This window comes from Mauremys mutica, chromosome 11 (assembly GCF_020497125.1).
Source record: "Mauremys mutica isolate MM-2020 ecotype Southern chromosome 11, ASM2049712v1, whole genome shotgun sequence".
Classification (NCBI taxonomy): domain Eukaryota; kingdom Metazoa; phylum Chordata; order Testudines; family Geoemydidae; genus Mauremys; species Mauremys mutica.
Genome location: NC_059082.1, coordinates 66166278 through 66183869, shown reverse-complemented (window position 1 = coordinate 66183869; position 17592 = coordinate 66166278). Strand labels below are relative to the sequence as shown.

The following is a 17592-nucleotide window of genomic DNA, read 5'->3' as shown; positions in this document are numbered from 1 at the left end:
TTTATGTTTCATTAAGAAAAAATGTGATAAAAATGATTTTGAGAGGTTTGCTATGTATATTTTCTGTGCAAAATAGTTATTGGTTAAGAGATAATAGCAGTGAAAAAATTAAGCACCTTTTGTACCATTTTGAATATATTTATTATTAAATTTATATTTCTTAATTTTATTTCCCACCAGGTTCCCATCTGTTTGGGCCCTTCTTGCAAATTCCTCCATGAGTTCAAGTGCCTTTCACAACAGTTTGAGGTTCCAGTGTCGACTTTCAAATCCCATTTTCAATTATAAAAAGTAAAGCTCCCAGTTCCATGTATTATATGAGAATGAGGTTTAAATGACCAAAGGACTTCAGATGCCTTCAAAAAGAATCTGGATTCCTGGAGGAAGGGGGAATGAGAGGCCACTTAAAATAACTGTTTTGTCTCTTTCCCTTTGCCCCACTTCCATGCCCAGCTGTGCCTGCTGAGAAGGGTGCAGATATATGCTATAGGATGCTGGTATGACATCACAAAGAAACTAGCCAAATAGAATAGAACGGTGCCTCATGCCGCATTCTAATCCTAGACGAAGATGATTTTGGATTAGTGAAATAGCCATCAGATCTGAAAGTGAGTATTTTGTGTGAGCTATTGTTTAATGTTTTTGCTTTTACTTTTACATTTCTGTTCAGGACTGAATGTCTGTATTGGGTCATTCTGTGTTTTTATGAAATAAAAATAAATGATTTTTTTACCTTATTCAAACTTTGCTTAAAGATCTTACTAAGGCCTGGTCTACACTAAGAAGGGGGGTCGAACTAGGGTACGCAAATTCAGCTACGTGAATAGTGTAGCTGAATTCGAAGTACCCTAGTTCGACCTACTCACCCGTCCAGACGCAGCGGGGTCGAACTCCGCGGCTCCCCCGTCGACTCCGCCACCGCCGTTTGCAGTGGTGGAGTACCGGAGTCGACCGCAGCGCTTCCGGAGTTCGAACTATCGCGTCTAGATCAGACGCGATAGTTCGAACTCCGAGAAGTCGAACTCACCGCGTCGACCCGGAAGGTAAGTGTAAACCTACCCTAAGTCTTTCCTGGTTATTTTGGGAAATCCAATTTAATAACTAAGTCTTAAATAATGACATACCATATTACAAACATCAACAACTGTGTTATAATCACAGGGGTGTAGAGGTGTGGACTCACCTCCTGCTGGTGACTTCTGGGAATTAGCTTGGTCCAGCTCCAGAGCGCCCTCTGCAGGCCGGTGATCTGCCTGTCCTCTCTCTGGCCCCCATGTCCCTCCCAGGACCCGTGCCCCGTTATCTGGGGTGCTGCCCCCTGGCAGTAACCCCCCAGTTCTGGGTCTACCCCTCCCAGGAGAACCCCCACCCACTATCCCCACTTCGCCTCAGTCTTGGCTACTGCCAGTCGTCACTTAGCCCCCGTTCACTGGGGCAGACTGCAGTGTATCAGCCACTCATCACAGGCAAAGGGGTTTGGACCTGCTGCCTCTGCCTACCTGTGGACTGCCCCTTTGCAACCGCAGTACCCAGTTGGCCTTACCCTAGGCCTGCAGCCTGGGGGGGTTTCCAGACCAGAGCTCCCCAGCTCCTCTTGCCTTCCCCCAGCCCTGCTCCACCTTAGGTACCCAGGTACACTCCCTAGCAGCCAAGCCCTTCTCCCTCTGTAGGCAGAGAGAGACTCTGTGTGTGTCTGCCCCTGGCTTCCCTGCCTTTATAGGGCCAGCTGAGTCTGCTTGGGGCATGACCTCAGCTGAGGCTGTTTTCCCCCAATCAGCCCAGCTTTTCCCCTGCCACAGCCCTCTCCTGGACCGTTTTAAGCCCTTCCGGGCAGGAGCGGGTGACCATCCTCCTACAAGGGGGTATCACACTATTTTATTTTCATCTGGTGCAAATGGTGTGTGCATTAATTGACACAAATTATAGATGGTAACACCATAAAATAATTTGGAATCAGAAATGTGTAGTTTGACTTCATTGATCTACCAAACCAGTCTATTCCTTAAGTGGAAGACTAAAGAAAAATCGATGATGACGTCGGCACTGAACTCTTTAAACTGTTGGGCTGTTTGAAGGATCTGCTTTTCTGATCTGAACATGAGATACAAATTAATACTTTGTACAATTTAACTGTTAACTCTTAGATTTATCATGAAGCAACTCAAACCCTCAATAGGCTTTGCTTGACACAGTACCGGAATACAAAATTAATTGTGTATCCAGAGTTACAGTTTTAACTGCAAGCAGTTAATACGATGAGGCATTTTGCAGTACTTTAAGACATTATTTGCATGTTTGTAATCCATCTGGCTGATTTTTTAAATGATTAACATTATTAAAAACAGAATAGGATTGATGAACTGCCTTATAAAAATAAGTGATCTGGAGACAGATACACCAGTACGTACATTGATTGCAAGTAACAAAACTGGAGGATAATAAAACAAACAATATGAAAGAGTAAACACGAGAGAGCTTCTTCCCACAAAGCAAAATGAGGTGAGAGTAACAATATATATAAACGTATGCATGTATATAGAGAAGAAAACAAAAAATTCTGCATTGCAGCACAGTGCCACCATATGTTCCATGATGAGATGCATTCGAGTAGATAACAAATGTATTAAGGATTCTGTCAAGCCACAGGATCCTTTCGGATAAGTCAATAATTAACAAATACTCTGTTGTCTGCTGTACTTAATCAGTGCAGATAAAGTTCTCCTCTCTGCATGACAGAGCTAGACTATGATATTCTGCTCTCCCTGCATGACTGGAACTCCCTTTGACCACACTATATTATGCAGAACTCCCGTTGAGATGTGATTAATGGGAAATCTGGACATGCAGAAACAGCAGAATACTGACTTCAGATTGACAATGCAGATCTGAGAGAACAAATGTGACCTGACTTCATCGCTCTTTCAGCCCGGGCCTCTGTTTCCGTTTGCCACTCACCAGGTGCACAGACAAATGATTACACCTTCAAAAGTAGGTAAGCAGCCATTTTGTATGCACAAGTAGGATAATGAAAACTACCTCCCTCAGCTGCACCTTGTGCAAGAACTGCTGTGTGCTCGTTCTTGCGCAGGGTGTGCCAAAACAGGAGAGCTTAAAGCTGGCTGAAAGTTTCATGTCAATTTCTCTGTGGACTCATTTTCCTGTACTGTAGCCATCTAATCCCGTGTACCACAACTCTAAACCCTCACCTCCAATACAGAAGACAAATTAAGCTCTTCATAGTATTAAAAATGCAATGGAAGATCCAGAGTCAGCTCTGGTAGAATTGAGCCTCAGGGCGGCGCTCACTTGCAATGGTGGATAATGGCCCCCAAGAGGCCAGGTGTAATGGAGTGCACTGTGCTTTGATCTATCCCCTGGCCCACTCCTGAATACATCCTGCTATGTGGAGCAACAGAATGCACCAGCTGAAGACTCCCTCATGCTAATGTAATACAGCTGCTTCACTAAGCTTCCTTTGTGCTGCCGGCCTAGTGTAAATGGGACTTACGTAGGGTCAAAGATCTGGCCCTTATTTGTATCCACGTTCTCATGAAAGTATTTATTTTATTGCACAGAGTGTTGATATAAAGATCTTGTGCTAGAATAATAACAGCAATTTAAATTAATCAGATTTCCTTCTAATGAATGTTTTCCATACTCATTAGGATTCATTGCACTGATAGTACGTGATTCATTACACAGATAATGCATGAGCTAATTAGCTAGTTAAGGTTAATACTCTAAAATGTCTAGTAGGAATTACTTAAATTAGTAAATAATGTTGGTTCAAGTAAATTTTATTAACTTCTTTGAAAATTAGCTGAGGAGCCGCAATAGGGAGTCAAAGATTGAATTGGCCCTGGACAATGAACACCCCTCTCACCCTAAAAGGAGGATCCTTAGAAGTCATTGTTGTGTCACAGTCATTAACTAGAATGGGTGTCTCTGCCCATGCTGGACTCTCGTGTGGGTACACAGAGTTTTTCAGTCTCCGTGACTGCCAATCTACTGCCTTCCACAAGCAGTGATAATTCATTTAAAAATAAAGGGCCAGATCAGTTGGTGTAAATTGGCAAGGAGTTACACCGGTTTACACCAGCTGAACACCTGGCACATTGTTTGATCAATAGCCCTGGCTAGCCTAAGGAGGCTGTTTAAATTTATGATTTCATTGGGAACCATTAAAATGATTCTGTTTGCAGTTACCCAGTGCATGCAAGGATCTAGACTGTGCATATACAAATTCTTGTGTAAGGGGCCACATGTAGCTGTGCTGCCCTACTCCCCTTTTGCTTCAGGGACGTGGTAACTTGCAGGCTTCTACTCCCCCACCCCAGCACCCTCTTAGCATGCTTGGCATGGGAATACTGGCACACTGCACCTACTTTGCTCTGTGTACCTGGCCTCAAGGTTCAGGGAGGCCCTGTGGTGGTGGGGCTGGAGGTCCTTAATGAGCCTTAAACCCCTGCACATGTGTATAGACTGGGCCAGGTGTGGCCCAAAGAATTTATGCCCTTGCTAGACAGATTTTTATGTATATTATATCATAATGGTAATCCTCACTTAGGCTGCCCAGAAATCTCACGGCCTGACTGAAGGCTGCCATTGATTGGCAAGAGGAGAGAAACATCCAGCCCTCTTCTGGCGTCGTGATCGTAAAAGGTGTGGAACTCTGATTAAGTCCACAGAGATGCATTCTGTCCACACTAAAGTGGGGCATAGAAACTGAGGAAAACATGAATGATCTAACCCGACAATACAATTTCATTTAACAAACAGAATATGTGCTAGATAATCTATGCAGACATCTCATATAGTTTCATATTTAATTACGTGTGACCACCTTTTGTTTCCATAGTATTCCTCTCTTACTTAGAAACTCACCTGTTCATGGCCCAAGCTAGTACTGTACCATGGAATTCTGTTAGACACTTAGGTACTATATTAATTTATTTATGTATCGGATGAGATTTATTCACAATTCCTTACTTTGTCAAGTGATTTCGCTTTGCAATAGTAATTCTGTCTTTTGAGTCGGTGGGTTCATGGCAATCCAAAGTGTGTCCCTTGACCTATTTTCAGAATGTGTGTGTGAGAAATGGTACCACCACCAGAGAGTGTAGAGACAGCAATGTTTAGGGTGTCAAAAGTGTTAATATATGTACAATCAGCATTATCAATCTGTGGAGGCAGCTCTCCAGCAGTGTGCTATGAAACTAATCTGCTCCTGTGCAATACACACAGATGGATACTTCTTTGTGACATGTTCAGCCTGCAAGAAGGCTGAAGCTATTCTATTCTGTGTTCAAAGGAAAGGGAATCGCAGTCTCTGCCTATGCTTAAAATCCCCACTAAAGCCTGAAGTCAGCCAACCCTGCCCAGATGGCTGTTTGTTTAGGATGTTTTTGATGAAAGGTGGGATATTGGAAAGAGAACTGAAAAAAATGTTGAGAAAGTGCAGATGATTTGTCTGAAGACAATTCTAAAACTAAGATCCTGGCTCATAAAAATGCTGGGCTTCACATTGGCCAGGCCTTCCAATGTGCTACTTGATTTGCATGTGCTCAAAATTGAGGATGCGAATTGACAGCCTAATCGTTTGAGGTGCTGAGTGCTCTCGCTGCCATTAGTTTCAGTGGGAGCTGAGGGTGCATTCAATAGCAGCTGAGACAGAGCGTTCTCGGGGGCTGGTTCAAGGCTGTGGAATGAGCCAGGACCTCACCACCATCTGCTCCAAGTGGAAGGAACATTTCCTCAACCTGCCTTCTCCAACATAAACACAGAGAGTGTGTACATTTCTTTTAAACCAAACCAAACCAAACCCTACCAATACCAAACACTGTGCTGCACAAACAATTCTATGTTGTGAATGAGAATGATGAGGATGAGAGAGAACAAACAACACATGACTGATAGTAGTCATGTTGCTGAATACACTGCTGAAAGGTACTCTGCCATTATGGTGATGAGGGCAGAATAAGAATGGAATAAAACAGCCTTGTGTTACAGGGCTCTGAAAGGGTGCTTTTGAATGTTTGGCCCTGTGTTGAGCAATTACTCATAAACTCAGTCTTTACTCCAGTTTGTATTGGATTATAGGGGCTTCTTGATTGCACTCAAAGTATTTTTCAGTGCAAAGCTTATTTGATTTCATGGGTGATAGGAACAAAAAAAACCAAACCAAACAATAAGAAGCAACAAGGATTTAACCAAAAAATAATGCCGTCTGCTGGCTCCCACAAAAATTCGTGTTTCACAGCATATATTGACAAAGGCTAGTTATAGTATTTATGGTAGAATCACTGGCCGAATTAAAGGAAAATGTAATTTGGAACAGTTATCACTTACTGTATGCTAGGTAGCTGGTACATTAATGTGATGTTCCAGTGGTAAGAGCAGCTCTGTCTGTCACCATATAGTACATTGTATTCTATCGCAGGTTCTTAATTAATATACATGGTTGGACACACTTAAAAATGCCATTATTACATGAGTGGCGTTTCAAAAATATGCACAATTCAACTTTGTAACCAGTTTTCTGTAGCTAAGGGGGCATCAGTTTTGTGAGGTGCTGAGTGCCTTCTGCAGGGGCTAGCTGCCCCCGTCTCAATGCCTATTGAAATCAGTTCCTTAGGACCTTATATGATCAGGCCCCAGATCCGTACAAAAACTGACGTTTAGGTTGACTCTGCCTGAGATAGAGAAAAACGTTGCTCTTTTTACTCTAATGGCAGTTTGAAAGTTTTCCTCAGTTAATAATTAATAGATTTTAATTTGGATTTGTATAAGCACTAATAAATCGGGCACCTGGTGTGGGTCTTAAATGTCAATTTTAGCCCTAATGATTTTTCCTGAGTCAGCTGTACATCTTTATTACTAGAAGCAAAACAGAACATATTAAACTCTGTAGTCACAGTGCAGTTGATTAGTGTATAAAGAGCTTGCCTGGAAGTAAAAAGCTGAAGTGAGCACTAGGCAGAGCAGTCAGCTTGTACACACGTAAGTTTGCCAACATTTCCAGTATAAAACAAATGACTCGTTATGTAATACTGTGTGTTGTGCCTGGATTCTGACACTCTGTGATTCATCTTCTAGTTTACTAAAATAGCAAAAATATGAGTAAGTGTGTCAAACCTTGGAATTAAAATTTTCAAAAAAGCCTACAAAATTCACAACTTCCATTATCCCTGCTGGATGGGTAAAATATCTTTTTTCCATAAATGACTATCCAACTTCTTCATGCCCTTTACTGTTATTAAATTAGGCTCCTACTGCCTACAGGAAAGCACTTTATAAGACATCATAAATAGTGAAGGTCAATCTTTAATACAACAAACATGCTCCCCAACTGCTTTCTTTGCTCTATGATTACCCAGTTATTTACTGAATTTGGATTTCACTGTAGAAGGGAAAAAAAAACCCAGCACCACTCACAGCACTGCAATGGAGTATATAGCAAGATCTACAGTAAATGGAGTAGAGAGAATTTTCCGTTATCAACACTCAAATTTGAGGGTGGGTTTTGGGCCACATTTGGACCTTTTTCTCTATACAATTGCTGACCACAAATTAAATATTCCTTTTTAGGTTTGCACTCGTTCATCTTAAAATAGGAAAAAAAAAACACGTCAAAGGTGGAACACTCTAATGTTGTTACCTGGATTGCATCTTTAACGAATAGCCTCCTGCAGTTAGCACAGAGAGGTCTTTCATCCTCAGAGGTAAAAATGTGAGGTATGTTTGACTATAACTGTCATTAGGAAACTATGAAGAATCCCTAATTCTGACACTCAGAAATAAAATTGCAAGTGTCCCACAGAGAGGTGTCATCCATGACAAGACTTTTACTGTGCAGGGGCCTACCACACGCTGATCCAGTTCACAAGTACTATAAAGTCTTATTACAGAGACATACTTAAGATTGGTTCATTATATATGATTTAGAACCTGGAGGCTGCCAATGAAACACCCATAAAGAAACCAAATTATCTAAGGGAAAGGTAATGGGTAAGCTGCAATGAAAGTGGTGGTTTATAAGGCAAACGTGAAATGCAAGTAATCGTAAATTACTGTAAGCACAGTTTTGGAATTCTGATTCTAAAGCAGATATCGCGTATTTAGTTTAAATGATGCTCATGTGAAAAGGACTTTGGACATAAATCATTAAGAAATCTTCTAGGCTTTGGCTTATAAAACCTTTGCCTGCTTTTTTGTGTTTTGTCTAATTTTAATTGTTCTCTGTTATATAACTGTTCCCTGTAGTCTATACAAATCAGGTTCAACTTGAGGTTAAATTGTATCTTGTCAGAGTAGAGATGTGACCAAGAATGAACAATCCATATGACTGTGATCGTTCCCCAGTTCTGGAACTCCTCTATTAATTATTATTTATTTTATTTATTTATTTTAAGGAAGAGGGAAAGGTTAGGGATGCTGTGAAGTCAGTGCAAATCTTTTCATTTAATTCAATGGGAATTGGAGGGGATCCTTAATGCAGGTGTTATCTTACAAAAAGAGTTAAGGATGGTCAAGGGTATTTCCTTACAATAAAGCATACACTGGAAAACAAGGAAATGATAAATTAAGGTAACATCCACATGCCAAGTAATACCCATATCCAGGTACTGGCACACTGCCGTCATACGTTCCACCACATCAACACACTTCCTAACACCCATTTTTAGTTCTCTTCACGTCAAAGAACTGAAAATTTAATTGAAATACAATTTTAACTCTGACCTCTCAATGATATATTATTTAATAATCAATTACAGTAGTCTTAAATGACAGTCTTTGCATCTCCACACACCAGACAACAGGCAAAGAGAGAGAATATATAATGAACATTTCTAACCTTTTCACATCTGCTTTCAGATAAATCAGCCACACAATACATGCTACTAATCCAGTTGCATACAAATATTATTGAAATGTACACATGCACACATTTTCATATGTATACTCATAAATTAACAGACTTCAGTGCAAAGCACCATACATTCACATAGTAAGGGATGGTCTTTGCCGCATTGAACTTATAGTCTCTGTAGACAAGACAAACAAGGGGAGGAAGAGTTGTTATTATTTCAGAGTTGGGTAACTGAGGCCTTGTCTACACTACAAGACTATTTCGAATCTACTTAAGTCGAATTTGTGGATTCGACCTTATGAAGTTGAATTTGTGTATCCACAGTAAATACACTAATTCGAATTTCTGAGTCCACAGTAACGGGGCTGGCGTCGACTTTGGAAGCGGTGCACTGTGGGAAGCTATCCCACAGTTCCCGCAGTCCCCGCTGCCCATTGGAATGCTGGGTAGAGCTCCCAATGCCTCCTGGGGGAAAAATGTGTCGAGGGTGCTTTTGGGTAACTGTTGTCATTGAACCGTCAATCACGCCCTCCCTCCCTGAAAGCTCCGGCGGGAAATCTGTTCGCGCCCTTCTCTTGTTGGTTACAGCGCGTACGCCACAGCACTGCAAGCATGGAGCCCGCTGCGATCATCGCTGCACTTATGGCCGTTGTCAACTCCTCGCACCTTATCGTCCACCTCTTCCACAGTCAGCTGCTGAGAAATCGTGCGAGGAGGCTCCGGCAGCGCGGTGAGGACAGGAATTCACAGAGTGGCGCAGACCTCTCACAAAGCAGGGTACGCCGCGCCGTGGAGATCATGGTGGCAATGGGTCAAGTTCATGGTGTGGAACGGCGATTCTGGGCCCGGGAAACAAGCACGGACTGGTGGGACCGCATAGTGCTGCAGGTCTGGGATGAATCACAGTGGCTGCGAAACTTCAGGATGCGTAAGGGCACTTTCCTTGAACTCTGTGACTTGCTGTCCCCTGCCCTGAAGCGCCAGGACACCCGGATGCGAGCAGCCCTGAGTGTGCAGAAGCGAGTGGCCATAGCCCTCTGGAAACTTGCAACGCCAGACAGCTACTGGTCAGTAGCGAACCACTTTGGCGTGGGCAAATCTACCGTGGGGGTTGCTGTGATTGAAGTAGCCCACGCAATCGTTGAGCAACTTCTCTCAAAGGTAGTGACTCTCGGAAACGTCCAGGACATCATAGATGGCTTCGCCGCGATGGGATTCCCAAACTGCGGTGGGGCTATAGATGGGACTCACATCCCTATCCTGGCACCAGCCCACCAGGCCAGCGAATACATTAACCGAAAGGGCTGCAAGCACTGGTAGACCATAGGGGACGTTTTACCAACATCTTCGTTGGGTGGGCGGGCAAGGTTCATGACGCGCGTGTGTTCAGGAACTCTGGTCTGTTTAAACGTCTCCAGGCAGGTACTTTCTTCCCGGACCACAAAGTAACGGTTGGGGATGTGCAGATGCCTACAGTGATCCTCGGGGACCCAGCCTACCCGCTAATGCCCTGGCTCATGAAGCCCTATACAGGCGCCTTGGACAGAGAGAAGGAACTCTTCAACTACCGGCTGAGCAAGTGCAGAATGGTGGTGGAGTGTGCTTTCGGACGTCTCAAGGGGAGATGGCGGAGCTTACTGACTCGCTCGGACATCAGCGAAAAGAATATCCCCGTAGTTATTGCTGCTTGCTGTGTGCTACACAATCTCTGTGAGAGCAAGGGCGAGACCTTTTTGTCCGGATGGGAGGTTGAGGCAAATCGCCTGGCTGCAGTTTACGCTCAGCCAGACACCCGTGCCGAGAGAATATCCCAGCGGGAAGCGCTGTGTATCCAGGAGGCTTTGAAAGCAAGTTTCCTCGGAGAGCAGGGTAACCTATGACTCTCCACTTGCTTTCAAGAGAAACTGACCCTGGGCCTGTGTCTGTATGTGTCGATTTCGATCTGCGGTTACATACCCCGTTCTCCAAGTTTCCCCCACTTCCAAAGCACGTTTTAAAGCAAATTAATTGTTACACTCATTATTAATAAATCTTTGTTTTACTTTGCATTTCTGTTCAGGTGTTGAAACATGGACGCATACTGTGCTGGGCACGGTGTGCACTGATGTACAGACCGCTTGTTCCATAGAGGAATGACATCCTCCTGCTCCTACATAGGTCTCTGGGGTGGGGGACAGTTGCAAGTGGTTGTGCATGAAGGGGAGGGATTGCAGGAAGGGGCGAGTGGTGCCTTCTTTGGATAGGGGTTTGGATGACAGCAGTGGGCTGCGGGTTTGGGCGTAGGAAGGGGTGAGGGGTGTGGGGGAAGGGTGAGTATCTGTCCGTGGATGAGGGCTCTTGTTGGGGCTCAGGGCAGTGGAGAGGCTCGTTGCTACGGTGGAAGTGCATGGTAAGGGCAGTGTGCCTTAACATTAAGGGGGTGGCAGGCGCTAGGACCCTGGACAAGCATACACATCACAGAATGACCCGGGGCAGCATACACCACACAGAGTGACCCTGGTGCCTACTGACTGCAGTGTGTGTGTGCCCTGCAGTTGATCATGGCCCCAAGTCTGTACCCTGGTAATGTAGGCTATACCGTGCAATTATAAATCCCCTCTCCCCCATACACAAAAAAATCCTCTGACACGAAAGACGTGACCGAAACAGTGAATAACAGCAAACAGCTTTTAATAATCTAATACACAGTGGGGGGATGAAACTTGGATTTGGGACCGGGTGAGCCTGTAAGGGAAGCACTTCTACAAACGTATAGCGTGAGAGGTGTGTGGTACATTAGCGCTATGCAGTGGTGCAGTGACAGTTCTCACGGCCCCTACCGCCCCGCCGTCTTGTACTTTTGGGTGGGGGGGGGCAGGACTTCTTGGCGGGGGAGGGCGGTTGCAGATACACTGCAGGGGGGCTCTGTCCTCCTGCCTGCGGTCCTGCATAACATCAACAAGGCGCCGGAGCATGTCCGTTTGCTCCCTCATTAGCCCAAGCAGCGTTTGAGTCGGCTGCTGGTCTTCCTGCCGCCACCTGTCCTCCCGTTCGATGTGTGTGTGATGCTGTTGACATAGGGTCTCCCTCCACTGTCTCTGCTCTGCCGCCTCGGCTCTGGAGCAAGCCATCAGTTCCGCGAACATCTCGTCCCTAGTCTTTTTCTTTCGCCGCCTAATCTGCGCCAGCCTCTGCGAGGGGGATGCCAGGGCAGTCCGGGAAAGAGCCGAAGCTGTGTGATGGGAAAAGTAACTGATTTCCTTGAACAGATACATGTTTGCGAACAGTGAACACAGTCTAGTCAGTTTCTCTGAACAAGACCATACAGGGCAACAAGTCTCACGAGATCTCAGGACAAGTTCGAGATTTCGGAATACGCTCTCATTGGCTGCGGCATTGCACAGGAGAGCGGACAAGTGGGGAGAGACAGCTGAATCCGTCTAGCAGACAGTCCTGGTAAGCCTTACAGTACATTCTGCTTATCAGTTAATGGATAGCTGTGCCCTCCCGCTAAAGGCAATCTGGAAATCATATACTCTGACCCTTTTCCAGCCACTCCCGCCAGTGCACGGGAAAGATCAATGTATGCTTTTCCTATGTGGCCTACAACACGTGGCTGTTAAGCGAGGGTCATTGTTATGCAAAGTAAAAGTCAACCATTCACAACAGTAACAATACACTAATTGCCCTAATTAGATGCAGCATTTCATGAACGAGATCACCCTGATGCGGGTCCCTCGGCCATGCTTGTGGAGCCGATGATTCCCATCTACATAAGGATGTCCTGGCGCGGAAGAGTGTGCTTCCACGGAGCACCCAACAAGGCACCTCTCCCCAGGAACCTCCTGCGGAGGCTTTTCGAGGACCTAAATGAGACCTTTCTTGAATTGTCCCTGGAGGATTATTGTTCAATCCCTATATGTGTGGACCTACTTTTCATATAGTTTTTCATTGAAAATTTTATATATAGTATTTCTATTTTTTATACCTGTTTTATAAAAAATAAATGTTTACATGTTTATAGCACTTACCGCCTGATCCTTCCCCTGATTCAGAGTCCGGGTTAACGGCCGGGGAGGGTTGGTAGGGGATCTCTGTGAGGGTGATGAAGAGATCCTGGCTGTCAGGGAAAGCGGTATTGTGTTGGCTGTCGCCTGCGCCGTCCTCCACAGACCCTTCTTCATCTTCCACATCGGCGAACATCGAGGAGGAACTGTCCAGGTTCACTATGCCAGCCACTGAGTCCACGGTCACTGGTGGGGCAGTGGTGGCAGACCCACCTAGAATGGCATGCAGTGCCTCGTAGAAGCGGCATGTCTGGGGCAGGGCTCCGGAGCGTCCGTTTGCCGCTCTGACTTTTTGGTAGCCTTGTCTCAGGTCCTTGATTTTCACGCGGCACTGCATTGCATCCCGGCTGTATCCTTTCTCTATCATTGCTTTGGAGACCTTCTCGAAGGTCTTTGCATTCCGCTTGCTGGAGCGCAGCTCCGACAGCACAGACTCCTCGCCCCACACACCGATCAGATCCATGACTTCCCGGTCAGTCCATGCTGGGGACCTCTTTCTATTCTTGGATTGGCCGGACTCCTCTGCTGGAGAGCTCTGCATCGTTGCAGGTGCTGCGGAGCTCGCCCCGATGTCCAGGCAGGACTTCAGATTCAAAGTGCCCAGACAGGAAAATGAATTCAAATTTTCCCGGGTCATTTCCTGTGTGGCTGGTCAGAGAATCCAAGCTCCGACTGCTGTCCAGAGCGTCAACAGAGTGGTGCACTGTGGGATAGCTCCCGGAGCTACTAAGTTCGATTTGCATCCACACCTAGCCTAATTCGAGCTAGCCATGTCGAATTTAGCGTTACTCCACCTGTCGGGGTGGAGTACCAAATTCGAACTAAAGAGCCCTCTAGTTCGAATTAAATGGCTTCCTGGTGTGGATGGTTGAGCGGTTAGTTCGAATTAACGCTGCTAAATTCGAATTAAAGTCCTAGTGTAGACCAGGCCTGAGCCACAGTGAGAGAAGTGAATTGTCCAAGGTCACAAAGGAAGTGTGTTGTACAGTCAGGCACTGAACTCATGTTTTCTAGCTCCCAATCAAGTACCTTAACCACAAGTTCATCCTCCTCTCGGAGGAATATCTAGTGATTAAAGGCAAGACGAAACAAATCAGTATGAGCAATTGCCAGAAAGACTGATCTTTCCCCTGAGCTCTATGAAACTGCCAGTATAGGTGACGCACAGAAGCAACTGTGGGAGAAAATAATTCCAGAGGAGGGCATTCTCCCTTCTCTGTCAAACTTGCAACTGATTCACTGTTAAATGGAAAGAGAAGGTGCACATTCCACATGTTCCCCCACTCCTTTCTTGCTTCCCAAGGAAGGATTTAATTAAGTGTTCTAGGAAAACTGGTATTTTTAATCTATACAACAAATACATATCATGTACCCTACCAACGTATGGATGAAACACTTAGGAAAAGTGGAGTTGTCAAAAAGTTTCTCATAAATACCTAGTCCAGAAATAGCTGGGTTTGGGGGTTTTTTGTTTGTTTGTTTTTAAAGCATTTTCATATCTGGTTTTTTTATTCTCAAAAGACAAATCTCAAAGGTTTGATTGCAATAGAAATTGTTTTAAAACCTTTGAGTTTCATCTATACAGCTTCTGGTGCTGTTAAGTATGATTGGATACAAATCTTTGGATGCTGACTTCAAGAAATCTTATACTGCAATGGTGAAAATAAAGATTTGAAGTAGTCCCAGTTCAATGCTTCTTCAGCAAGATTTCTTTCTTTAGCTGGCATTATTATTTACGAAGCACCAACTTTGCGCTAGATGCTGTACTAAACCAATAAAACCAGTCCTCTGCCCAATGATTTTACAATCTGAAAAGAAGTCTCTCCCAACATTGTTTAATATAGCCATAAAAGTCTCACTTTATATTGATGAGAGTATTATCCAACAAACAATATTGATCTCTCTTACTCTTTGATGATAACACCTTTTGATTTCCAGTGATCATTATATCATGCTGTACATTTTCAAAGTCCCTACGAGACAGTAGTGAATTTTTAATAAATCTAACATTTATCTAGTTTAATCATTGCAATATTTAGGATCATCAGGTAATGTGAAAAAGATTCCTTCTTTACATCCTTAAAGAGCTGTTTTGGTTTTTGTGAAGCAAATGGTGCTGTTTTCCATTAAAATAAATGGAAATCCCTCTGAATGGACTGAGGAGTGATCATTGTATTCCACTAACTATAAACAAAGGCTGTATCTGAATGGTGATTATTCTCCCACTACACATGGATTATTTCCTGTCATGCTACACTGTGAATTAATTTAAGATCATTGTCAGAGTAGATTTACCTTAGTATTTACATACTTCATAAGGGCATGGAGAAGATTTTTTTTGAGTGATTGTCCCTGTGTGTAGTACACTTCAGTTTGCACGTATACTTTATGCTCCCAGGACCGGAGATTTTTCCCTAGCAGTGTCCATCTGTTCCATGCGTGCACCCCCACTCTCCTTGTGCACCGCACCAGGGGGACAAAAGGGGCTGCAGGACTTCCACCACGTAGATCCTTCTTACCACTTGTGGTGTAGGACAGAGTTTCAGTGTCTGTGCTGGCCACTTCAGCTTCTCTCTTAAATAGTTTTACAAGATTTTAAATTTTCATTGTTTGTTTGTTTCATAGTATATAGCTGGTTAGGAGATAGCTTCAGGGTTTGGTTTGGAATCCCACTCCAGGGTGGGGAGCTGTCTCTGACCCCCCCCCCCCAAACACACACACCCTCAGTCTTTCCACCATTGTGGGGGAGTATGCCAAGGATCCCTGGTTTCAAAAAACTGCATAAAGTGACACAAATGCTTCCTAGTCATGGTCTTGCACAACACCCATCCATACTGCCCGGAGAAAACCCATGTCCCCCTCCAGGTGCACTATCTGTAGGTCGTTTGTGGGCAGAACTAAACAGACCAGGAAGTTTTGGCCTTCAGATTACTCATGGAGGAAGCTATGACGGTGGGAGCAACCTCTGACCCTATATGTTGGCCTGAAGAAGGAAAGTGTGGCCCATCTTCTTTAGTCTCAGGGTGGCTCTAAGATCTCTCTTTCCCACTCTTCCCTCCAAGCCTCACGGCAGGCCTCCTGACCGGGGGGGGGGGGCGGGAAGGGGGTAGCAGCGATGGTCGGGAGCCTTGGACCCTTTTAAATCACCCGAGCGGGCTGCAGGGTGCCTAGGTGTGCGAGACTGCTCCGGGCCCTGAGCTTGGGGGGCCCCCCGTGGCCGGCGTGGGCTGTCCCAGAAGTTACAGATTCATCACTTCTGCCCCGGACAGCCCTGGCCCCCTGGCAGTACCCCCACTGTTTCTCCAGGTCTCCCCACTCAGGGGAACCCCCACCTCGCCTCAGTCGTAGGCTACTGCCAGGCACCAACTCGCCCCCGCACCCTGGGGCAGACTGTAGTGTCAGCCACTCATCATAGGCAAGGTTGGGTCTGGACCTGCTGCCTCTACCTATTGCTGAGCTGCCCCTTTGCAACCCCAGTACTTGTCTTAGGCCCTCAGCTAGGCCGCAGCCTGGGCGTTTTCCAGGCTGGAGCTCCCCAGCTCCTCTAGCCTTCCCCCAGCCCTGCTCCACTCCCAGTCCTCTCCCTAGCAGCCAGGCCCTTCTCTCTCTACAAGCAGAGAGATTGTTTGGGTTGCTGGCTCGCAGCCTCTTATAGGGACCAGCTGGGCCTGATTGAGGCATGGCCCCAACTGTTACTGCCTTCCCCAATCAGCCCAGGCTTTTCTTCACAGCCTCAGCCCTCTCCCAGGGTCGGCTTTAACCCTTCCAGGGCTGGAGCAGGCGACCACCCTGCTGCAGGCACTCTGTAGGTTTTTCCCTTGCTGGGTCCCCCACCGGAGTCAGTCAGTCAGGATATACTGGAGAAGGTTGTGTGAGGGGGATGGCGCCTGCTCCCAGTTTTCCCACATGAGGTCGAGTAGCCCCTTGGGCTGTCAGCCATATAACAACTCAAAAGGGAGAACTTGGTTGAAGATTGAGGCACTTCCCAGAGGGTCAGTAACAGGCGGGGGGATCAGTTGGTCCCACTGGTAAATAGCTTTCGGGGAGAACTTCTGTAACATATGCTTCAATGTGTGATTGAAGCATTCCACTAGCTGTCTGTCTGGGGGTGGTAGACGGAGGATTGTAACTTTTTTATCCCCAGGAGGTCACAGACTTGGTGCAGAAGCTTGGATGTAAAATTGGTACCTTGGTTGGTCAGGATAAGATTTTCAGGAGCTTGGTGGCAATCATCCAGGCTGTGATGCTTTGAAGTGGGATGGCTTCCGGGAACCAAGTGGCATAGTCCAGGACCACTAGGATATACTGGAACCCCACAACACTCTTGGGCAGGGCCTCCACAAGATCCATGGCTATCCTCTTGAAAGGAGTGCCTATGACAGGCAACGGAATGAGAGGGGCTTTCAGTACTCCCTTTGGACTGGCTCGTTGACACGCTGGGCAAGAATCGCAAAAGTCTCTGATCTCCAGATGCAGCCGTAGAATCGGGCCAGGATCCGGGCCAGAGTTTTCTCATGGCCCAGGTGGCCAGCAGCGGGGACATCATGCGCCAGCTGCAGAACCGCCCGTGGCATCGAGGACCCACGAGTTACACCCAAGTTTCATTGGTCTGGGTCTCACAGGTGTTCCTGTACAGGCGATCCCCCACCAACTCAAAATGGGGGTATGTGGTGGACT

General features: G+C 45.7%; 1 long non-coding RNA gene across 1 annotated transcript in view; it reads left to right on the top strand.

The window, feature by feature from the left end:
* Window positions 1-2869: 2869 nt before the first annotated feature.
* LOC123343695 overlaps window positions 2870-17592 on the top strand; it is an 81520-nt gene continuing 66797 nt past the window's right edge. The window contains exon 1 of the long non-coding RNA XR_006572322.1: window positions 2870-2988. This is a non-coding gene — a long non-coding RNA (uncharacterized LOC123343695). The remainder of the gene's footprint in view (window positions 2989-17592) is intronic.